Raw genomic sequence first — 24558 nt, 5'->3', positions numbered from 1 at the left:
CTGCCAGCAGGTTCTGCCGGGGGGATTTGTCCTCCGTGCTCTCCGTGCTCAGATTGGAGCCTGAGGAAAGAAGGAAAAGGTGAGGAGGGAACAAGGAAAAGAAAGAAGAAGAAACAAAGACAGAAAGGAACAAGGAGAAGGAAGATTAAGAATAAAAAAAAAGAACAGAAGGAAAAGGAAGAAGGAGAAGAAGGAACATGAAAAGAAAGGAGAATAAGAAAAACAAGTAGAAGCAGGAAGGAAAGAAGGACAGAGGAGAAGGAAAGGTAAGAAGGAAGAAAATGAAGGAAAGGAAGGGAGAAGAAATGAATATGGAAAGGAAGGGAAAAAGGAGAAGGAAAAGGAAGGATGACAATAAAGGAGAAAGAAGAAGACGGAAGTGGGAGAAGAAAGAAGGAACAGGAAGGAATAAGAAAGACAAAGGAGGGAGAGGAAGGAATGAGGAGGAGAAGAACAAGATGAAGGAAATAGGAAAAGGAAGAAACAGAAAAAGAAAGAAGACAGAACAAAGAGAAAGAAGAAAGGCAGGAATGAGAAAGGAGAAAAAGAAACAATGAAAAAAAAAGGGAGGAAGGAACAAAAAGAAAAAAGTAGGAAAGAAAGAAAAGAAGGAAAAGAGGAAGGGAAAAATTAGACGGAAGAAGAAGAGGGAGGAACAAAGAGAAAAAGAAGGAAGAAAAAAGAAGAGCAGGCAGGGCATTTGCCTCCGGCCCACAGGGAAGGCCAAGGACATCCCCCCAAAACCGGCCCCGGCAGGACGGCGTCGGCAGCGGGGTTGTCCTGCAGCCGGGGCCATGCTGGGCTGGAAGATGCAGCACAAGAGAGGGGCAAAGGGGCACTGACTTCCTCCTCACCTGCCTGGGGGTCCCGCGGCATCTTCCTCTTCCTCGCAGCCTCTTCCTCCATCCTGACAAGCTTTGGGAAGGAGAAATCCTGTTTTGGGGGGAAAAATAAGGTTCGGGGATCCTCCTGCCCAAGTCCATCTCTGGAATTCACCAGGCATCTTGTGCCCTTAAAACCCTCCAAAACAGTAAGATTAAGTAAAAAAAAAACCTCTTTCAGGAGTTTCGTCTCTCTGGTCTCTTTACTTTGGGGTTCCGGGGGTCTCCCCTGTCTTGGCCGCTGGGGGTCCCACGTCAATTGAGGGTTCCCCCTCTCTGGGGTCCCTGCCCTCTCCAGGCTGCTGGGGGTCCTGGGAATCAAAGGGGTCCCTCCTCTCTGGACTCCCCACTTTGGGTTTCTTGGGGTCCCTCCTCTCTGGGGTCCCCCAGTTTGAGGATAGGCCCCCCCCTCCCCAGGATGCCGGGGGTCCTGAGGGTGCCCCATTTCCGGGATCTCCTTTTTGGGATCCCAGGGGGATCCCGGAGCAGAGAGTCAGGGCATAGGGGACCTCTGGCACCCTCGGCATTCCTAATCGGGATTCTGGAGAGGGGGAATCCCAGAACCTCAAAGGGGTCAGATCACAGAGTGGGGGACCCCTGACATTCCCAGGATCTCCAGCAGCCTGGAAAAGGCAGAACCCCAGAGAGGGGCACCCAAAACACAAGGCACCCCCAACAGCCTGGACAGGGGAGATCCCCAAACCCCAAAGTGGAGAGACCACAGAGAGAAAATTTGGAGGTGAATTTTGGTGCTTTGAATTCCTTTGGCCTTAATCTGCATATTTTGGAGGGAGTTTTGGCCAAATTTTGATGGTTTGGGGTTTTAGGGGATCTGTGCCAGGCACCTCCATCTGGGGGGATGGGAGGATCCCAGGATTTTCCAGCATCCAGGGATGCTCCCCAAGCAAAGCCCCTTTGGGGGTGACTCCCTTTGTTCCCCACACTGAGGTCACTCCTCACTCGCTCACACCGTTCCCTTTTCCAAGAGCATCATCCCCAATTTCCCCTTTTCATCTTGCAGAAAAAAACAATAAATAAACCCCATTGTCAAGTTTTTTCGGGCTGCCCACCTGTCTCACTCAGCTTCAGTTCTCTCTGTTTCAGCTGTCACTTCCAGATCCCAGTTTGGGGCTCCTGAGGTGTTTTAGGGGCCTCTTGGGGCAGTTTCGGGGGTCCTGGGATAGTCTAGGGGGGGTCCTAGGGTTGTTTTGGAGGGTCTGATGGCAGTTTGGAGGTCCAGAAGTACTTTGGAGGGCCAGGGAAGGGGGGTCCTGGGGTGGTACAGGGGGGTCCGAGGGAAGTGTGGGGGTTCTGGGAAAGGTTTGGGGGACCCAGAGATGGTTTTGGGGGATCTGGGAGCAGTATGGGGGTTCTGGGAGGGGGTTTAGGGGGATCCTGGCCTAGTTTGGGGAGTTCTGGAAGTAGTTTGAGGGCCTTGGGGCAGTTTGGAGAGACTGGGAGAGAATTTAGGAGGGGTTTGAGGTAGTTTGGGAGTCTTGGGGCAGTTTGGAGAGGTCTGGGTGGGCGTCTGGGGGGAGGTTGAGGGAATTTGGCAGGTCTGGTTGCTTCAGAAAGGGATTTTGGCGGGTCCTGCGGTGGTTTGGGCGGTCTGGGACGAAATATAGGATAGCCTGAGGGTAGTTCGGTGGGTTCTAGGCAGTTTAGACGCTCTGAAAGAGGTTTGGGGGGGTCTAGGAGGGGGTTTAGGGGGTCTCTGATGCGTTTGGGGGGCCGGAAGTTTTTCAAATGCTCCAGAGCGTTCAGAATGCGATTTGGAGCATCCTGGGGGCCCGAGGCAGTTTGGGAGGTCCCAGGTGGGCGGTTTGGGGGTCTCAGGGATTTTTTTGGGTGATTTTGGGGGGTCCCGAAGCGGATACCGGGGTGGGTGGAGGGGCTTACCCGGCTCCTTCACCGTCACGGCCAACACGGCCCCGGGGGGGTCCCGTGGGTCTGTGGGGGGTGGGCGGGTCGTGAGGGATCCCCAAAGCCCGCCCGAGTCCCCGATTGTTTCCTAAATGTTTCCAATTATGTTCCAAACCTCCCTATGGCGCCGCCATTGCTCATCTCTCCCGGCAGCGCCGTCGAGTCCCGCCCTCCGACTGCGCCGCCTCTGATTGGGCGCTGCGTCTGCCCGTGACCAGCTGCAGCCAATCAGCTTTCAGGAATGCAGCGGGCGGTGACGGGCCACGGACTCCCGCGCCATTTTGAGCCTCTCCCGTACTACATCTCCCGTCATGCACCGCGGCCCGTCCTGGCCAATCACAGACGGGACTACAACTCCCGCCCCCCCCCCCCGCGCCCAACCGGATCGGTCCCACCCCGATTGCAGCCCCCCAAATGCCCCCCGGACCCCAAACTGCCCCAGAAGGGCCCCAGGACCCCCAAGTGCTCCCCCAATACCCACTCAGGACTCCCAAATCACTCTCTGGACCCCCAAGTGACCCCCAAGTTCCTTCAGGACTTACAAGTGACCCCTAAAATCCTGTTTGGGACCCCCAGATTCCGTCCCTGGATACTCGAGTGACCCCCCAGGTGTCCTCTCGTACCCTCAAGTGCCCCATAAATGCCCCCACAGACCCCCGTGGGATTCCCTTTGTGTCCCAAGTGCCCCCCAGATGGCAATTCCACCCCAATCCCTCCAAAGCCTCCCAGCCCCCCTTTCCCGTGGGGCTTTTTCCCAGGATTCGGCTCTCCAAGGGGGCACTTGAGAGGCCGGGGGGGATCTGGGGGCACTTTGGGGGCTGGTGAGCTGGGGAAGGGATCTGGGGTGGGATTAAGAGATTTGTGGTGGGATTATAGGAATTTTGGTTGGAATTAAGTGTTTTTAGTGCAGAATTAAATGGGTTTAAGGTGACATTAGGAGAGATTGGGTGGAATGAAAGGAACTTGAGACATAATTCAATATTCCTTGTGTGAAATTAAGGGGATTAGAGTGGAATCTGAATGATTTTGGATGGAATACCAGGGATTCTAGGAGGGATTAAGGAATTTTGGGGTGCAACTAAGACATTTGGGGTAGAATTAGGGATACTTTGGGTAGAAATAAGAAAATTTTAGATAGAATAAATGGGATTTTAATTGGAAATATGAAGATTTGGGGAATTTTAGGTGGAATTAATAGAATTTTCAGTAAAATAAATGCAATTATGAAGATTTTAAATGAAATTAAATGAATTGTGAGAAATATTATTAGGGATTTTCAGTAAAACTAAGGGGATTTGGTTTAAAATTGGTGATTTGGGTAGAAATGAGAAGAATTTTATGTAGAATTAAGAAAATTTTGAATCAAATTCAGGGGATTTGAGGAAAAATCAGCAGGATTTTGATGGGTTTATAGGGATTGGAGGTGGAATTAAGGCAACTTTGAGGAGAATCAGTGTAATATAAGGTGAAAATCAGGGAATGTTTTGGTGGAATTAAAAGAAATTTGGGATAGAATTAAGGGAACTTTGAGTGGAATCTTTAGGGGTTTGGAGTAAAACTGGGGTGATTTGGGATGAAATTCTGGGCATTTCAGGAGACGTTCAGGGACTCTTGAGTGGAATTCAGGGTTTTCAGGAGGAATTAGAAGGCTTGATGGCACCTTAAGAGATGATGGGATGGAGCAGGTGACATTTTTAGGGGTGTAAAGTCAATAAATCCCCTCTTCCCAATGAATTCCCAATGCTGGTCTGCGTCCTGATGGATGTTCCTCCCTCTGCACTCACCCAAGTGCCCACAGGGAACCAGGAGGGTGTGGAGACCCACGAGCCAGGTGTGCTCCCAGTGTGGGTCAGTGGGAATGTGGCTCACCAGGTTGTTCCCAATGTTCCAGGTTCAGGAGGATTCCCAGAACTAAATACAAGACACTAAAACACAGCTGAGGTAGCAAAGCAAATTTATTGGTGAGCAAAGCCGATGGATCCTGTTCCTTGGCACACACACAGCACATCCCCAGCCCTGCAATCTCCCCAGGCCAATGGATCCTGTTCCTTGGCACACACACAGCACATCCCCATCCCTGCAATCTCCCCAGGCCAATGGATCCTGTTCCTTGGCACACACACAGCACATCCCCAGCCCTGCAATCTCCCCAGGCCAATGGATCCTGTTCCTTGGCACACACACAGCACATCCCCAGCCCTGCAATCTCCCCAGGCCAATGGATCCTGTTCCTTGGCACACACACAGCACATCCCCAGCCCTGCAATCTCCCCAGGCCAATGGATCCTGTTCCTTGGCACACAAACAGCACATCCCCAGCCCTGCAATCTCCCCAGGCCAATGGATCCTGTTCCTTGGCACACAAACAGCACATCCCCAGCCCTGCAATCTCCCCAGGCCAATGGATCCTGTTCCTTGGCACACACACAGCACATCCCAGCCCTGCAATCTCCCCAGGCCAATGGATCCTGTTCCTTGGCACACACACAGCACATCCCCAGCCCTGCAATCTCCCCAGCCCGCGGGGCAGGAGCAGCAGGTGCAGCGGCACTGGCGCCAGGGCAGGCAGGCAGTGCCCCTTCAGGCCCTGCCCTGCACCAAACCAGGCCCAGCGGGGCCTCCTCACCCCCAGCCCAGCCCACCCCTCCTGTCCCCTCTCTCTGCAGGGCAGCTTTGCCAGCTGCAGCACCAGCCCCTGCGTGCCCATCGCACCAGCCCAGGCTGCAGCAGCTCAAGGGGTGACTCCGGGACAACAACGGCTCTGCCCTTTATTGTCCCTGGGGCACAGGCCAAGCTCTCACCACTTCCAGCTCACACTGATGGCTCTTTCTCCAGGCCTGAGCTCTCCACAGGCAAACTCTGCAGAGTTTTCTCACACCAAATCAACAAGCACAACCACAGACCAAACATGACAGGCCCAGACTCGTCTCTGGTCCCTGACACAAAACCTCCTCAGAATTTATCCTTCCTCTGCTTCTGGGGATTGGGAGGATAAGGCTTAGCCACAGTCTGTTCTTTTTCCATGCATTGCAGTTTGTCACATGATTATGGAGCACAAACACAGGCTGGATGGAGAATGGACTGAGAGCAGCCCTGAGGAGAAGGACTTGGGGTGTTGATGGATGAGAAGTTCAGGCAGACCTGCTTGGCTGGGCAGGGAAGCCGCTGGCAAGAGCCCAGTGGTCCCTGAGCATCCCAGCACGGGCAGTGGCTCCTCTGGGCCAGCAAGGGGCTGGGAGAGGGGTCTGGGGCAGTGTCAGAGCCCAGAGGGACCCCCCAGAAGAGATCAGATGGTGTAACTCCAGTGTGTTGGTTGGACCTGCTGGCAGCTGCCTGTCTCTCACTGAGAACTTGCTGGGCTCTCCCTCATCCAATCTTCTTTCAGAACGGGATTTAGGGAACAGATCTGAAGCCTCCCCGCAGGGTCCCCTTTACTCCTGCAGCCCCTGACGCTGCAGGTGTGACAATGATGGGCTGAGCAGCATTTTTGGGCTCCCATGGAACCACAGGAGCATCCATCTAAAACAGGCAGTACACAAAGGCATTTCTGGAACAGATCTGATGTTTGTTAATAAAACTTTATGCTGTATAAATTTAGTTTTTCATTTTTTACTCATGGCTACTGGTTGCCACCTGAATTTTATCAGTAAAATTGCAATTGCCTCTTTTGATCAGAGCCACCCACAGTGTATATGTGACAGTGAACTCAGTGTTTCTGTCTCAGGTGTAGTGATCAGCAGACATTGGAATGCCCACAAGCCCCTGAGCACTAAGTCAAGGAGAGTTAGGGCCATACAGGCCTCATTCCCAGAACTCAAACACAGCCCTGTTGCTGGTGCTCTTGAAATAGAATAAAATTCCAGAGGCCACCCCAGAAATTGCCTCTGTACTGTCAAATAAAATTAAAATATCCACCCTCCCCTCTTAGATGGACCTCTGGCCAACAGTTCCTGCCCACTCCTGTGCTGGTTGCTCCTGAATGACCTTGCTGGCAGGTCCTAAACTGGTCTTTTCAAGGGTTCCTTGTTTACAAACTAAACCCTGAGATCTTTTCCTTCACCAGAGATGTGTGAGAAAGGGCAGTGCTGGTGGCAGTCAGGGCAGGGCTGAACACTGGGGTGACTTGGCAGCTTCCACTGCACCGTCTGTGCCACCTGGATTCCTTTGGGAAATATTTCTGCCTCCAAAAGGAACACAACAGTGGCCTTTTGGACATGCTGCCCCCAAGGGGGTAACTCTGAACACTTAGAATAAAACAATGACCCCTCCCAAGAGTCAAGCAAAGCTTGTAGCTGTTTCCTAAAAGCATCATGTGTGGTGTCCCCAGTTGTGTCTCTGGGCAGGTCTGGAGGGGCTGCTTTGGGCAGGGCAGCCCTGGGGGCCCATTGCCATGGGCAGGGCTCAGGGATGGAGAGGAGGGGCTGTGCCATCCCAGAGGAGCTGCTGCCATGGGCAGCTCTGCAGGGATGGAGAGGAGGGGCTGTGCCATCCCAGAGGAGCTGCTGCCATGGGCAGCTCTGCAGGGATGGAGAGGAGGGGCTGTGCCATCCCAGAGGAGCTGCTGCCATGGGCAGCTCTGCAGGGATGGAGAGGAGGGGCTGTGCCATCCCAGAGGAGCTGCTGCCATGGGCAGCTCTGCAGGGATGGAGAGGAGGGGCTGTGCCATCCCAGAGGAGCTGCTGCCATGGGCAGCTCTGCAGGGATGGAGAGGAGGGGCTGTGCCATCCCAGAGGAGCTGCTGCCATGGGCAGCTCTGCAGGGATGGAGAGGAGGGGCTGTGCCATCCCAGAGGAGCTGCTGCCATGGGCAACTCTGCAGGGATGGAGAGGAGGGGCTGTGCCATCCCAGAGGAGCTGCTGCCATGGGCAGCTCTGCAGGGATGGAGAGGAGGGGCTGTGCCATCCCAGAGGAGCTGCTGCCATGGGCAGCTCTGCAGGGATGGAGAGGAGGAGCTGTGCCATCCCAGAGGAGCTGCTGCCATGGGCAGCTCTGCAGGGATGGAGAGGAGGGGCTGTGCCATCCCAGAGGAGCTGCTGCCATGGGCAGCTCTGCAGGCCCCAGCAGGGCAGCTCAGTGTGGGGGTGATGCTGAGGGGCCCCCAAGGGAACCAGCACTGGGGGTGTCTGAGCAGGGGCAGCACAGGGGCTGGGGAGGGCCCTAGTCCTGCTGTCAGGGGCAGCCAATGGGGTGTTCTCTTAGGATTTTATGGATCTGTACATTTTATAGAGCTATGGAGTTCCTTACATTTAAAGTAGGAGCTGGCACCTTCTCAGACCTGAGCTACATTCCTGCATTTTCTGTCTTGAGGCTCAGAGAGCAACTGGAACATATTCTAGTCCAAATAAAGAGCCATTTCAGTCCTGGTGACAGAAGGCCCAGAAACAAGGCTGGCTGTGCCCCTGCCTGGTCACTGTGGTTACCTCCCTCTCCTGCAAAGTTACTGCCAAAGTCAGCAAAGGGGGGGCAAAGAAGGTTTTGTTGCCATGGTTACAAGCACGATTGTTTTGTAAGGGGTTTACTGTCAGTTTACTTTTAAACAGCCCAGAAGGGAAGTGAAAAGACTCCAAAAGGATGGATGGCTAATCTAATTCTAATAATATTGTCAAAACACCAGGCAATACCGTGACTGTAAATTACTGTATTTCAGGTGTCTTTCATTGCTTTCCAGATTTTTACTGTTAGTTTGATTATTTGTGAACCTCCTTACACTGATCTGAGTTTTCCTTTTACAGCTGATTCATGAAGAAGATAAAGCAGCAATAGAATTGAAAGCTTGTATTGTTTTGTGATATTGATTATTTGCAGTGTTCACATTTTGTATATACTTTGTCCCAATAGTTTTGCAGCATTTTGTGAACACCATTGGGAATATTCCTGTCTCCTCTCTGATTCCTGCAACTTGTGAAAAAGCCTTCCCTGAATTCAGTTTGAGAGTCAACACAGAATTTCATGTGATTGTAAGATCAAATTCATCTACCTTGAATTTGTCTCTCAAATGTTTTGTCATCTACTCAAACAGTGTGTGAGCTCACAGAAGCCTCACAGAGGAAGAGACCTGTGTTAAAAAGCACCAAGTGATTTGTTTGCCACACTGCAGCTGAAGAATTAGTTTTGTGGACTCTCCCATGGGCACTGCCTCACATCCTGTTTGCAGTCTTGGAGATAAATTGGTACCATCATGGTTTCCAATGGTTTGTTTAGCTTGTACCCAGCTGAAATGAATGCCCTGACTGGCTTTAATGTAATACCCAGTTACTGTGGTGTCTATCCCAGACACCAACATGTGAAAATGCCAAAGTCAGTGGCCAATTGGATACTGACTGGTGTGCCACGATAACACACACATGAGCATTTTGGTATGGATGGGGATGCTTTTCTAGCATGGAGGCAAGAGGGCCCTGCACAGCCACTGCAGGAGACAGAGAGAGGGTTGAGCACAGTCAGAGGGCAGAGTGTGGCAGGAGGCTTTGCCCTCCATGAGGCCTGGAATCTGTTCAGAGAAGGCAAGCTCTCTGTGGGAAGCAATTCTGAGGACCAAGATGTTGTTTGGTGTTGCATCAAGCTGGGTACTGGGGGCAGGCTGTGCATCTCTCTGTGTGCTTTCCATCCTCTGTACACCTCAAACCCTGTAAGTAAAGAACTCCTCTTGACCCTACCCAGGGAACGTGCCTTGGAAAGTTTTTCCAGAAATTCCAGGCAACAGGGGAAGGCAGATTGGCCTCATCCTTGTTGGCCACAAGGGGTGAGGTGACAACCTGAACAGGAAGGGAGCAGGCAAGATTGGGAAATGGTGGGGATGGGAATTGACAAGGGAGAGGGAAGAGGAAAGGGAAAGGGATCCCAAGACACAGTGGAATGTCATGGAATGAAAAGGATATTGTGAATACAGAGGAACCTCATGGAACTGAAGGAACCTTGAGATGTGGAACCTCATGGAATCAAGGGGCCAGTGTGACACTGAGGAGCCTCATGGAGTCAAAGGTACCCTGAGACACTGTGGAACCTCATGGAATCAAGGGGCCAGTGTGACACTGTGGAGCCTCATGGAGTCAAAGGGACCTTGGGACACTCTGGAACCACATGGATACGGATGGTCAAACAGAGGAGCTGCCTGAAATCTTGAGACATTTGACACATGTTGAAAAGTCTGAGCATGACCTGATCAGCTGGAACAATGGAACACTTGTCATAAAATGTCCCTGTTCTCCCATGGGATCACACTGAGATGTTTTCAGGATGTGCATTAACAGCAAGGGCAGAACTGTTGCCCTCCCACCCTCTTGGCACTGTCAGCATTCTGTCCTTTGGGCTGCACATTTCATCTCCCTCACCTTTCACCTCTTCCCACCTGTCCTGTCTGAACTGCCCATGGCTGAAGTCCCCTTCCCAGCAGCCTGTCTGCACAGCAGCACTTGCCAGTGCTCTCTGCATTTCCCTTCCCCTCACTCTTGGGTTGCTCACACACCTCTCAAAGACCAACTTTGGGCTTTCAGCTTCAGAGAGTTAAAAGTTTTCCTGTCCCTCAGTAATTGGTCTAATTCTGTCTTCAGCCAACATTTTATTTGTGTTTGTTTCATTTCTTTTCTCTCTAATACATTTCATGCATGGTTATACTTTGGGAAGGTGAAGGCCAATGGTGGCACCTTGGACCTGGCACAGAGTTGAGGAGTGTGTTTATTTACAATGATGAAACTTATGAGTTTCAGATTGCTGCAAAAAGAGAGCAAAAATCCCTCTCTGCCTGTGTTCAGCCAGTTCTCAGAGCAAAGCAGGTCTCAGCTGACTGATGAGACACAGGATGGTGCTGGGGAGGTGTGGAGCAAGGTTGTCCACACTGTCAGACCTCAAGGGATCACTCTCCAATTAGTCCAGACCTTCTTAGGAGAGAAGGTGGACCAATATCAATCAGAGAATGCTGCAATCACCTCTTCTCTAAAAAGAAAAGTAATTATCCAAATAATTTAAAATAGAAATGCACATTTATTAGAAACTCTTTCAAACCTTTCTCCAAAACTGTATGAGGCATCTTTCTTAATTAACTCTCCTTGATTAGAGGGCAAACTCAGAAAGAGCCATGATCTGTTCAGTTTTGCTTTATCTTAACAAGCCCCGTGGTGCTTTTGGTGCTGAGCCCTTGACCTCAGGACCTGAGAGGAGATTGCACAAACCTTTCCATAAGTCAAAGTCAGAAGAAAATCACAAAGTATCTCAACGCACTAATGGGTCCCACTGAGGGCCATTCCCAATACAGGCTCTTCACTGACTGGTAGGAGGAGATAATTGGAAGCCTTGATTGAACAAACCTCTCATAGACTCAGTTTCAAAAGGAAAGGGGAAGTACCGTAATAAATGTTGAGTCCCTTGAAGCTTTAACAAGCCTCACTGTGGGCTGTTACTGACAAAGCCTCTCAAGGGTCTAATTAAAGCACATCATTGCAGGCCATGATTTCACAAATCTCTCACAGACTGGGTGTGAAAAAGAAATACTTCAATAAGCTTTGTGTACCTTGAAGCATTAACAAGCCCCACTGAGTGTTGTTACTGATCAAGAATCTCAAGGGACTTGTTACAGCTGATAATTGGAGGCCTTAATTGAACAACCTCTCAGAGACTCCAAACCAAAAGCAAAACTCAAAGTACTTTCAAAAACCTGCAGTCCCGTGGAGCTTTAAGGAGCCCCCCAAGGGCCACTCCTGAAGAATCCTCCCCAGGGATTTGTCCCAGCAGACCCTTGGAGGTCACGACTGCAGGGAGGGAAAGGCTCTGGGCAGCAGCTCAGCTGCTGAGCAAAGCCTGGCTTGGCTGGAGGCAGCAGAAAGGCCCAGCCCTGACCCCCAGCCTGGAGAAGGCACATCCTGTCCCTCACACCTTGCTCAGGACTCTGCTGGGGGCACTGACATGGGGGGTGATGCTGAGGGCAGGACAAGGAGTGACAGTGCCCAGCCTTCCTGGGGCTGTGCCAGGAGGCCACGAGGCCCCAGAGCCTCAGCACAGCAGGTCTGCTCACAGCCCTTGGTGGCACAGATGGTGCTGTGCCTGAGGGGACAAGGACTTGGGATCTCTTGAAATTCTGACCCAGTTTCTTAATGTCCCTCTGGGAAGGAACAAACCACCTCTCAGAGATGGTGACAAACCAGTGCTGGGAATGGTCATTGGGAGGGGCTGGTCTGTGATGAGTTTCCTGGGGCACCTTCAGCAGAGTGTCCAGAAAACAAGGCCAGTCTGGGCCAGACACAATGTGGGGCTTTTCCCACTTGTCCCCTCCTAAACTCACCTCAGTCTCTAACACAGACAGCTCCTGGCATCCCCCTGCCACTCCAGAGATCCAGAGGGTTCTGCACTCCTGTGCCCTGATGCCATCAGTGTGCACTGGGCACCAGTGTCTACTAAAGCTTTACACCTCTGTGGATCTGCTGTGCCAGGCCATCGAATTCACACAGTGCAGTGTGCCTGGTCATCCCTTTTCTCCTCCTGGCCAAAGGCAGGGACCCTCTATTCCTGTTCCTGGCCAGAGTGTTCACTGTCTGACCTCTGTGATGACAGACCAGAATTCCCATCACCAGGATCAAAGGAGGTGATTTTAGTCCTTTGATGCCTGGGAGATTTCTGATTGTCTTCTTGTGTCCCTGCAGGAACTACATGGACATCCTTCTTGGCTGACCCCTTCTCCACACTCCCTTCCCTATCAATTCACGTCCATGGGCTCCCAGCTCAAAGGTGGGTTCACCATCCCACTTCCTCATGTCTCCCTCTGGTCACGCAGAAAGAACCAGAGATCACCACATGGCCTGTGCTTGGGGCTCCCATTTCCTCTGGCTGGGGCAGGAGAGGACTGATCTCCTGGTCTGCCCCTGAGATCTGAGCTGCTGGGCCGTGGGGGTGAGGAAGTGCCCAGAGTTTCTCCTACATTTCAGATCAAGGAGGATGCCACCTGTAGAGCTCGTGTATGTTTTTGGAGGGAACACAGTGCTGTCAGGTGGTTGAAATGTGATGCAGGGGCACTTTGAACCACCTTCCTCCCCATGCCCATTGGGCAAGGAACATCCTCTGGATCTTTAGGGCTCTTATCACTTCTTAGATTACTACAGGTGATTCCCAGCACTGCTAATTCTCTCAAACAGTGGATACCTTTGTCTGCAGTGCTCCACTTCCCTGAAGAGTTCACAAGATATCCCTTAAATGGATCTCTTGCCCTCACTCTTGAGAAGAGCCATCTCCAGAGACTGCAAATGTCTCCTTTTCATCTCCTCTTTCAATTTTCCCATGTCTAGCAAGGGATCCCAATTTTTGGGCTACATGCTCACTATCAGCCCTGGTATCCCAGCACCAAAGCAGCCAGGAAGGGATCCACTCACCTGGCTGGCAGCTGGAATCTTTTCACAAGTCTCCAAGTTCTGACGAGTTCAGCAGTTGGGTAACTTTGCTTTGCTCTTTGATTTGTCTCACTCCTTGACATTTCTTTGCAGTAGAACTGGCTTCTTGATCTCCCCCCTCCTCTCCTGATTCTCCTTCTTCTTGTGATTCTCCTTCTTCTTCTTCTTCCTCCCTTACTAATCGATGATTCAGACCTGTCACTCACCTTACCCATCTTTTTCTTTTCACTTCTGGGGCAATTACTGTAGTTGTGATTTGAGTCTGTGTTTCAGCCACAGTGTCCTCCAATGCAGTTTGGGTCCCTGCCTCCCCTACAGTCCTCTGAGGGTATTCAACTGTGGCTCTACAGGCCCAGGCCAGGCCCCAGGCCCCAGGACAGGGTGAGAAGCTGCTGGTTTTCATTGGGGCAGGCAGGGCACCTTCCATCAGGTGACAGGTCAGTTGGCCAGGATTGATTATCTGTTGAGGTGTGAAGTCCCAGGTGATGGGAGGTGATAATAGCCCCAGGAACCTGCCCAAATCCTCCCACATCACCTGCCACTCAGGAACTGGATGTCTCAGGGCAGATTTCAATATAATATCACCTAAAGTTTTTTTTCTCTTACACCAGGATGACACAACAGAATCCACAAACCCCATAGTGTGCCAACAGTATTAGTTAATATTATTACCAGTATCAAACAGCTCACATAAGGATGAGCAAAGACCATGGGAGACTTCATTATAAAGCCATTCACATCAATCTCAGGCAGGCAGGGAGGGAGGGTGAATTCCTCCCTCATGCCCAGAAGATGCTTCCCCCAGCAGGACAAGGCCATCAGTGTATGGGCAAAGCATAGAGCCCTTGTTTATGCTGGTGTGTTCCCAAACTCAGCACAATAAAGAGATGAGCAGCCCAGCTGACAAACTCTGTGTCCAGTGACAAAAACACTGTGGTGGGTTGACTGATGCAGGGCTGTGAGGGCTGCTGTGGGAAAATGACCTCCAGCTCAGCCAGACCCAACACACATGGGGGTCTGAAATATCTCAGGGTTTGTTTGGTTCCATGAGGCCCTGCAGTGTCACATTGTCCCCTTCATTCCATGAGGTTCTACACTGCCCCAGGGTTCGTTTTGTTCCATGGGTTCCAGGGTGGCCGTGGGTTCCTATCGTTCTATGAGCCCTGGCAGTGCCCTCTCTCGTAATGTTTTGCACTGTCCCAGAGTTGCTTTGGTTCCATGAGCTTCTGCACTTCCCCAGGGTTCCTTTGATTCCATGTGTGCTGGTTTGAAGGTGAACCAGCAGGGGAAATGAACTCACCACGAGAGATATTATAAGTCAGACCTAAAATTTAATAATAATATTACAATAGCAACACTGAAACACAAGGGAAGTTGCTTTCAACTCACCAGAACCCCAGCAGTATAACCCAGTGTCCTGGGGCACAAACCCAAGGGGGTTTGTTTGCCCTTGTGCTGAGACCCCTGTGGTTCCCCCAAGTCCAGAGCAAAAGGAAAAGAAAAACCTGTTGGTGCAGGCGAGGGCTGTGGTCTGGGCGAGAGCGGGGATCTCCTCCTGTCAAGGTCCTGCTGCTGCTCTGGATCCGACGAGAGGTTCCTGAGGTCTTCTTACCCACCACTTATGTACCCTCAGGGAGCACTCAGTCCCTCCCCCTGGGCGGGGACTCACACAATGGGTGATTAACTCTGGGAGCCAGGGGTTGTTGAGCTGTTGATGGCCCATTAGCAGCTCCGCCCCCCTCAGGCTGGGTGTGAAGTGATAATGGCTCCCTGGGCAGCTGCTGCTAATGGCCCATTGTCCTTGGGGAATGAATAGAGGGGGTGGAATACACAGGTTTGATCACCACCACACAGGGTTAGCTGGTCCCTCCAGCTGAACTAGGACATTATCCACCCCTTATTCCACTCCATCTAGTCATTCCCAAATTAACCCCCCTTTTTACCTATACATATATATACACATGTATACAATGAAACATTACAAACTCTTCTCGCTCAAAATTAGGTCCCCTTGTGGTACACAACGTGTTTCTCCATCTTTTTGCATTACCCACCAAGTGCAACCAGGTCCTTGAGCAAAGACAATCCCTCGGATGGGTTTGCCTTTGTTTGAGGTGGGACTCACCCAAACAGTCTTTCCTAACATACCTCTCATATGGACCACAGGGACTTTATCTCCATCTACAGTATTCAAGAGTTCTGATTGGGCAGGGACAGCTCGATTGATGGACCCCCGGGTGTTGACCAACCAGGTGGCCTTTGCCAAATGCAGCTCCCAGTGTTTGAAAGTTCCCCCACCCAACGCCTTCAAGGTTGTTTTCAGCAGTCCATTACATCGCTCAACTTTCCCGGCAGCTGGAGCATGGTAGGGGATATGATACACCCACTCAATGCCGTGCTCTCTGGCCCAGGTGTCTATGAGGCTGTTCTTGAAGTGGGTGCCGTTGTCAGACTCTATTCTTTCTGGTGTGCCGTGTCTCCACAGGACTTGTTTCTCAAGGCCCAGGATGGTATTCCGGGCAGTGGCGTGAGATACGGGGTATGTCTCCAGCCATCCAGTGGTTGCCTCTACCATGGTCAGCACATAGCGCTTGCCTTGGCGTGTTTGGGGAAGTGTGATGTAGTCAACTTGCCAGGCTTCCCCATACCTGTATTTCGACCACCGTCCACCATACCATAGAGGCTTCAACCGCTTGGCCTGCTTGATGGCAGCACATGTGTCACAGTCATGGATAACCTGTGAGACACTGTCCATGGTTAGATCCACCCCTCGGTCACGAGCCCATCTGTATGTTGCATCTCTGCCTTGATGACCAGAAGCATCATGGGCCCATCGGGCTAGAAACAATTCACCTTTATGCTGCCAATCCAGATCTACCTGAGAGACTTCAATCCTGGCAGCTCGATCCACCTGCTCGTTGTTACGATGCTCCTCATTAGCCCGGCTCTTGGGTACATGAGCATCTACGTGACGGACCTTCACACTCAGCTTCTCTACCTGGGTAGCGATGTCCTGCCACATCTCAGCCGCCCAGATGGGTTTCCCTTTGCGCTGCCAGCCGGCCTTTCTCCAGCGCTCCAGCCATCCCCACAGAGCATTGGCCACCATCCACGAGTCAGTGTAAAGGTAGAGTCTTGGCCACTTCTCTCGTTCGGCGATATCCAAAGCCAGCTGAACAGCTTTCAGCTCTGCGACCTGACTTGATCCACCTTGTCCTTCAGTCGCTTCTGCAACTCGACGTGTAGGACTCCATACAGCTGCTTTCCATTTCCGGCTTGTCCCTACAATGCGGCAGGAGCCATCTGTGAAGAGAGCATATCGCTTCTCCTCTTCTGGTAGCTGGTTATATGGTGGGGCCTCCTCAGCTCGTGTCACCTGCTCCTCTTCTTCTTCAGAGGACAATCCGAAACTCTCACCTTCCGGCCAGTTGGTGATGATTTCCAAAATCCCAGGGCGATTAGGATTCCCTATCCGGGTTCGCTGCGTGATCAGAGCGATCCACTTACTCCATGTGGCATCAGTGGCGTGATGGGTAGAAGGAGCTTTTCCTTTGAACATCCAGCCCAACACTGGTAGTCGGGGTGCCAGGATGAGCTGTGCCTCAGTGCCAATCACTTCTGAGGCGGCTCGAACTCCTTCATAAGCTGCCAGGATCTCTTTCTCAGTTGGGGTGTAGCTGGCCTCAGATCCTTTGTATCCCCGACTCCAGAATCCCAGCGGTCGTCCTCGAGTCTCCTCAGGTACTTTCTGCCAGAGGCTCCAGGATGGGCCATTCTCCCCGGCTGCAGTGTAGAGCACATTCTTCACATCCTGTCCTGTCCTGACTGGCCCAAGGGCTACTGCATGGGTAATCTCCTGTTTAATCTGCTCAAAGGCTTGTTGTTGTTCAGGGCCCCACTGGAAATCATTTTTCTTCCGTGTCACAAGGTAGAGCGGGCTTACAATCTGACTGTACTCAGGGATATGCATCCTCCAAAAGCCCACGGCACCTAGGAAAGCCTGAGTTTCCTTCTTGCTGGTCGGTGGGGACATAGCTGCTATTTTGTTGATCACCTCTGTTGGAATCTCACGACGCCCGTCTTGCCACTTCACTCCTAGGAACTGAATTTCCTGAGCAGGTCCCTTGACCTTACTTCGTTTAATGGCAAAACCAGCTCTTAGGAGAATCTGGATTATCTTCTTTCCTTTCTCAAAAACCTCCCCTGCTGTGTTCCCCCATACAATGATGTCATCGATGTACTGTAGATGTTCTGGAGCCTCACCCTTTTCCAATGCAGTCTGGATCAGTCCATGGCAAATGGTGGGACTGTGTTTCCACCCCTGGGGCAGTCGATTCCAGGTGCACTGCACCCCCTTCCAGGTGAAAGCAAACTGCGGCCTGCACTCTGCTGCCAACGGAATGGAGAAAAAGGCATTGGCAATGTCGATGGTGGCACCACTTGGCTGCCTTGGACTCCAGCTCATACTGAAGCTCCAGCATGTCCGGCACAGCGGCACTCAGGGGGGGTGTGACCTCATTGAGACCACGGTAATCCACCGTCAGTCTCCACTCTCCAATGGACTTTCGTACTGGCCATATGGGGCTATTAAAGGGTGAGTGAGTCTTGCTGACCACCCCTTGGCTCTCCAGCTCACGAATCATCTTGTGTATGGGGGTCACAGAGTCTCGGTCAGTGCGGTATTGCCAACGGTGCACTGTGGCTGTGGCCAGCGGTACCAGTTGTTCTTCAACTTTCAGCAGTCCCACAGCAGAAGGGTCCTCTGAGAGGCCAGGCAAGGTGCTCAGCTGTCTGATTTCCTCTGTCTCCACAGCAGCTATGCCAAAGGCCCAACGCAGTCCCTTTGGGTCTTTGAAATATCCATTCCTCAGGTAGTCTATGCCAAGGATACATGGGGCTTCTGGACCAGTCACAATGGGGTGTCTATGCCATTCCTTCCCAGTCAAGCTGACTTCAGCTTCCAGTACAGTCAGCTGTTGGGATCCCCCTGTTACCCCAGAAATAGAGATGGATTCTGCCCCGACGTATCCTGATGGCATCAACGTGCATTGTGCGCCAGTGTCCACTAAAGCTTTGTATTTCTGTGGGTCTGATGAGCCAGGCCACCGAATCCACACAGTCCAATAAACCCGATTGTCCCTCTCCTCTACCTGGCTAGAGGCAGGGCCCCCCTAGTTCTGGTCATGGTATTCACTGCGCTCTCCCTGTGAATATGACCGGGAGGTTCCTTCAAGAGGATCGGGCATAACATCATCATTTCTATACTGTCTGGAGCCTTGCCCACGAGAGACCGGAGCAGCCTTCAACCTTGAAGAATTCCCTGTGTTAGTTGTGCCTCTTTGCAATTCACGTACCCGAGCTGCTAAGGAAGAGGTGGGTTTCCCATCCCACTTCCTCATATCTTCTCCATGCTCATGGAGGTAAAACCACAGATTGCCGCGTGGAGTGTACCCTTTCTCCTTAGCTGGAAGACGCCTGCTTCTGATGGCGGAGACTCTCGTTTGTTCTGGAGAGATATGAAAGAGTCCTTCCTTAATCTTCTCTTCCAGTTCAGCCAGTTTTGTTTCCACAGCTGAGACATGGGCTCGTAATGGAGCAGTGACAGTGTCTTCATAAATCCTGAGTTTGCTGACCAGTGCACCCACCTTGTCTTCTCCCTCTCTCCACTGCAATGTTGCAAGGTAGCGAGAATACATTTCTGGCCCAAGTCGTGCAAATTTTAACCACATCTGGGATGTGCACTGGACACCATCTGGACTTTTAGGGAATCTCTCATCTTCTGAAAAGATTATCTCCAGTACGGCTAATTCCCTTAAGCACCGGATACCTTGTTCCATCGTGTTCCACTGTCCTTGCTGTACGTGGAGGTCCTCCTTACAAAGATATCTCTCCCTCACGCTTGACAACAGTCGCCGCCAGAGGCTGAGAGTTTCCTGTCTCTTTCCAATGCCCTGATCAATGACAACATCTCGAGAAAGGGATCCCAGCTGCCTTGCCTCACTCCCATCTAGAATTGTGTCATTGGCTGCAGCATCCCAGATTCGAAGTAGCCAGGTCAAGATGGACTCATTTGCCTGTCGTGTGAACTCTCTCCGGAGCTCACGCAGCTCTCCCAGGGATAGGGACCGGGTGATTATTTCGGGCTCCATTTCTTCTGCTTGAGATGAAGGTCCTGACTCTTCCTCGTCATTCACTATACGAACTGATTTGGTCTTTGATTTTCTTTTCTGGACAGGGGCAACTGCTATCGGTTTCTGTTGTCCTTTTGGCTCCTCCATGGTTTGTGTGGACATGGTGCTGGTTGATTTGTTTCCCTTTCTCTCTGGCTCAGCTGTGGTTTGTGTGGGCATGGTGCTGGTTGATGTGTCTCTTCTCTCTGACTCAGCCATGGTTTGGGTGGACATGGTGCTGGTTGATGTACCTCTCTTCCTCTCTGGCTCAGTCATGGTCTGGGTGGACATCCTGCTGGTTGATGTATCTCTCTTCCTCTCTGGCTCAGCCGTGGTTTGGGTGGACATGGTGCCTGTGGATTTGCTCCTTTTCCCCTCCTCCTGATGATGCTGTACCACACCAAGCAGTGTGCGGTAGGCAGTGGCCAGGGCCCAGCAGGTTGCTGTGAGCTGCACATCTCTGGGACTACCAGAGCATCTTCCTTTCACATAGCTTAGCATTTTGGCAGGGTCCTGCAGTTGTTCTGGGGTGAATTTCCAGATCATTTGAGGAGAGAAGGTCTCCAAATACTGGCCCATATCTTCCCACTTCCCGTGCCACTCAACATCATCCGCTCCCAGGGCAGGCCTCCAGCAAGTCTCCTTAGAGAGCCCAGTTCTGACCCTAAACATGGTGTATACAGTACAGAGGAGACAAAGCAACACTAACAGCACTAACAGTAGGATTATGCTGTCCCTAACATCAAAAGGAAGCTCAATATTTTCAATGATTGTTGTAGCAGAGGTGAAAAGGTGGAAGTAACCATCTCCGCCTGTTTTCCCCACAGTCTGGGTGCTATTTTTAATGAGACCCCAGAGGTAACAGCCCAAACCGGGACAGGCACACCAGACTGAATATACATTCACAATGAAATTCACTGCTTCTGATGTTATGACAACATAAACATAGTATATTAATAAAGCAATTTTGATCCTTCTCCCTGGTATTAAAGAGAGCATCAAAATAGGCACATGGTTCCCCATGTGTCGAAATATGAACAGGCCCAGATACACCATCCACATGAATACATCAAGCAACATGGTAGTCAGGGAGTTTCTGTATCCAAATACACAAAATGAAATTGTAATTCTGACTTCTCTCTCGTGGCCCCACGTTGGGCGCCAAAAGATGTGCTGGTTTGAAGGTGAACCAGCAGGGGAAATGAACTCACCACGAGAGATATTATAAGTCAGACCTAAAATTTAATAATAATATTACAATAGCAACACTGAAAGACAAGGGAAGTTGCTTTCAACTCACCAAAACCCCAGCAGTATAACCCAGTGTCCTGGGGCACAAACCCAAGGGGGTTTGTTTGCCCTTGTGCTGAGACCCCTGTGGTTCCCCCAAGTCCAGAGCAAAAGGAAAAGAAAAACCTGTTGGTGCAGGCGAGGGCTGTGGTCTGGGCGAGAGCGGGGATCTCCTCCTGTCAAGGTCCTGCTGCTGCTCTGGATCTGACGAGAGGTTCCTGAGGTCTTCTTACCCACCACTTATGTACCCTCAGGGAGCACTCAGTCCCTCCCCCTGGGCGGGGACTCACACAATGGGTGATTAACTCTGGGAGCCAGGGGTTGTTGAGCTGTTGATGGCCCATTAGCAGCTCCGCCCCCCTCAGGCTGGGTGTGAAGTGATAATGGCTCCCTGGGCAGCTGCTGCTAATGGCCCATTGTCCTTGGGGAATGAATAGAGGGGGTGGAATACACAGGTTTGATCACCACCACACAGGGTTAGCTGGTCCCTCCAGCTGAACTAGGACACCATGAGGTTCCTCAGTGTCCCACAGTTCCTTCACTTCCGTGAGACCCTTCAGTGTCAAAATGGTCTCCTAGTTCTGTGAGGTTCAGCAGTCTCAGAATGGCCCCTTCCTTCTATGACGTTTCAAAATGTCTCAACGTTCCTCTGGTTCCAGGAGGACCAATGGCCCTTTGTTTCCATAAGGTTTCACAGTGTCCCAGGCTTCTTTTGATTCACTGAAGCCCTACAGTGTCACAATGAGCCCTTCATTCCATGAGGATCCAAAGTGTGACCAAAATTCCTTTGTTTCCATGAGGCCCTGCAGTGTCACAATGACTCCTTTGGTTCCATGAGGTTCTGTGGTGTCATAATGGGCCTTTGGTTCCAGGAGGTTCTGTGGTGTCACAATGTCCCCTTTGGTTCCAGGAGGTTCTGTGGTGTCACAATGTCTCCTTTGGTTCCAGGAGGTTCCACACTGTCCTTGCTGGAACACACCTGGTTGGATGTTGCCCCAACTGCAGAGCTGCCTCCAGCTCTGGGGTCCCAGCACTGCAAGGACATGGAGCTGTTGGAGCGAGTCCAGAGGAGCCCACCAAGTTGATCAGAGGGATGGAGCAGCTCTGCCATGAGGGAAGGCTGAGAGAATTGGGGATATTCAGCCTGGAGAAAAGAAGGCCTTGGGGTGACCTAATTGTGGCCTTCCAGGACCTGAAGAGCCGAAAAGAAAGATGGAGAGAGAGTATTTACAAGGGCCTGGAGTGGCAGGGCAAGGGGGGATAGTTTTACACTCATAGAAAGAGGGTTAGATGAGATACCAGGAAGAAACTCTTCATGCTGCTGGTGGCACAGGTTGCTCAGTGAAGTTCTGGCTGCCCCAACCCTGGAAGTTGTTCAAGGCAGGGTTGAATGAGAAAAGTAGTCCAGTGGAATGTGTCCAAACTCAGTTGTCCTCAGGTGATGGGAGTCTGAGTGAAGCCCCCATAATCCAGGAGTATATGCTCAGTGCCAGTGAGACCCCAGAAGTCCCTGTGCCCACATGAGATGCACCTGAGGGCACTGAGGCAGCTGGAGATAGAGCTGGCCAAGCCACTTTCACTCATTGCCCAGCAGTCCTGGTGAACTGGAGAAGTCCCAGCTGACTTGAAATCAGCAATTGTGATGTCCATCCACAAGAAGGGTTGCAAGGAGGATCTGAAAAACTCCAGGCCTGTCAGCCTGACCTTGGTGCCAGGGAAGTCAATTCATGAGATCATCCTGAGTGCCATCACACAGCACAAACAGGACAACCAGGGGATCAGGCCCAACTAGTGTGGGTTTGAGAAAAGCAGATCCTGTCTGACCAACCTGATCTCTTTCTATGACAAAATGACCCACTCAGGAGATGAGGGAAAGGCTGTGGATGTTTCTCTCTGGAATTCAGTCAAGCCTTTGGCACCACCTCCCACAGCATCTCCTGCAGAAACTGGCTGCTCATGGCTGGGATGAGGGAACTGTTTGCTGGGTGAAAAACTGTCTGATGGCCCAGAGACTGATGGGGAATGGAACTAAATCCAGGTGGGGCTGGTCACTAGTGGGGTTCGTCAAGGCTCAGTTTTGGGGTTGGTCCTGGACAAAGGGATGGAGTGCACCTTCAGTAAATTTGTGGACAACACCAAGGTGGGTGTGATTGTGGGTCTGCTGGAAGGCAGGAAGGCTCTGCAGAGGAATCTGGACAAGCTGGATCAATAAGGTCAAGGGTCAGGTCCTGCCCTTGAGTCCCAAGAACCCCATGGGATGCTCCAGGCTGGGGCAAAGTGCCCTGAGACCTGCTCAGGGACTGCTGCTTGAGAGTGGCTGGATGTGACCCTAAGTGTGCCCATGTGGACAAGAAGGCCAAAGTCATCCTGGCCAGTGTCAGGAATAATGTGACCAGTAGGACCAGGACAGGGATTGTCCCTCTGCACTGGGCACTGGAGAGGCCCCACCTTCAGTGCTATGTCCAGTTCTGGGCCCCTCACTGCAAAAAGGACATTGAGGGGCTGGAGCATGTCCAGAGAAGGGATCCGAGCTGGGGAAGGGTCTGGAAAACATGTTGGATGAGGAAATGGCGTTTTTCATTCTGGAGAAGAGGAGGCTCAGGGAGGACCTTGTTGCTCCTCTACAAACACCCAAAAGGAGGTCTTAGTGAGGGGATTCTCCCTCTCTTCTGCCAAACCTATAGGGACAGAAAGTGAGGAAACAGATTAGAATTGCATAGGTCAAGATTCAGATTAAATATTAAATAATATTTTTATTCACTGAAAGTGTGCTTAGGCAATGAAATAAGTAGCCCAGGGTGGTGGTGGTATCTCCAAGTGCTCAGGTGGTGTTTGGATGTGGCACCTGGGAATACAATTTAGGTTTGTTTATGGGGGTGCTGAATGACAGTTGGACTAGAAGATCTTGAAGGTTTCTCCCAACCTTGATGATCCTGTGATTCTCTGACCTGTCATCACTGCCTAAATGTTTCTGCTCCAAGAAAATCCTGGGGATGTTTTCTCAGTTGTGTCCCTCAGTGGGACCCATTAGCACTACAAGAAAGTTCACAGTTTGAATCTCACTTTAACTTACCTCTGAGTCTGAGGTTCAGGGACTCAGCACCAAACCCCCCAGAGGGCCATTAAATGCCCTGGGCTGTTGCTGTGCTGCTGAGCTGGGCCGGGCTCCTGGCACACAGGGAGCTCCTGGCAAGCGGGCAGCGCTGCAGAGAGACAGCTCTGCCCAGGAGCAGCTCCTGTGCACAGCCCAGCAGGGCTCAGGGCACTGCCAGGGCAGCTCAGGGACACCAGCAGGGCACAGACAGAGCTTAAAGGGGCTCAGCATTGGAAGGATGAATCAGAGCTCATGGAAGAGAAATCTTTGCAGTGCTGGACACGGTGAGTCTGTGGGTGCAGGGCAATGCAGGGGCAGCTCCTGGAGGCATCTCCTAAAGCTGGCACAGGCCCAGCTGACGGGATGTGTGAGGAGGGGCCTGTTGGGGGACACTTTGGAATAGCTGTGGAGCCTGGGGGTGCAGCCAGGGGTGCCCAGGGCTGTGGTGCAGAGCAGGGTCCTGCAGCCCAGGGTGCTGTGCTGGGGCAGGGACTCTGCTGCCTGCCAGGGTCAGCTCTCAGTCAGCCTGGGGAGCTGCTCACAGGGCTGGGGAGAAGGGCTGTGGGGAAGGAGCGATGGCTGAGAGCTGGGTCCTTGTGTGGATAAGGTGCTCTGTGGTTTGAAGGTGCTCAGAGCTGGACAGCAGTGCAGGAGATTTCACAGGATATTTTTCAAGAAGCACAAAAAGGCAGGGGCTGTTTCAAAGGGAATTATCCTGTTCTTACTTTTTTTTTTTCTGTGGACTATCTGGCCCATAAAAAGTAGAAATTAATTTCTTATTTCAGGAGGTGGCACTTCCATTTCAAATCGTTTACACCTACTGATGA

At 51.6% G+C, this 24558-nt stretch overlaps 1 protein-coding gene across 1 annotated transcript in view; it reads right to left on the bottom strand.

Annotated features, from left to right (window-relative positions):
* Positions 1–24558, bottom strand: part of LOC139673814 (zinc finger protein 850-like) — a 701437-nt gene that overhangs the window by 332068 nt on the left and 344811 nt on the right. The window lies entirely within an intron of this gene.

Source organism: Pithys albifrons, chromosome 7, assembly GCF_047495875.1.
Source record: "Pithys albifrons albifrons isolate INPA30051 chromosome 7, PitAlb_v1, whole genome shotgun sequence".
NCBI lineage: Eukaryota > Metazoa > Chordata > Aves > Passeriformes > Thamnophilidae > Pithys > Pithys albifrons.
The sequence above is the reverse complement of the archived record's forward strand: the minus strand, read 5'-3'. Positions and strand labels throughout refer to the sequence as shown.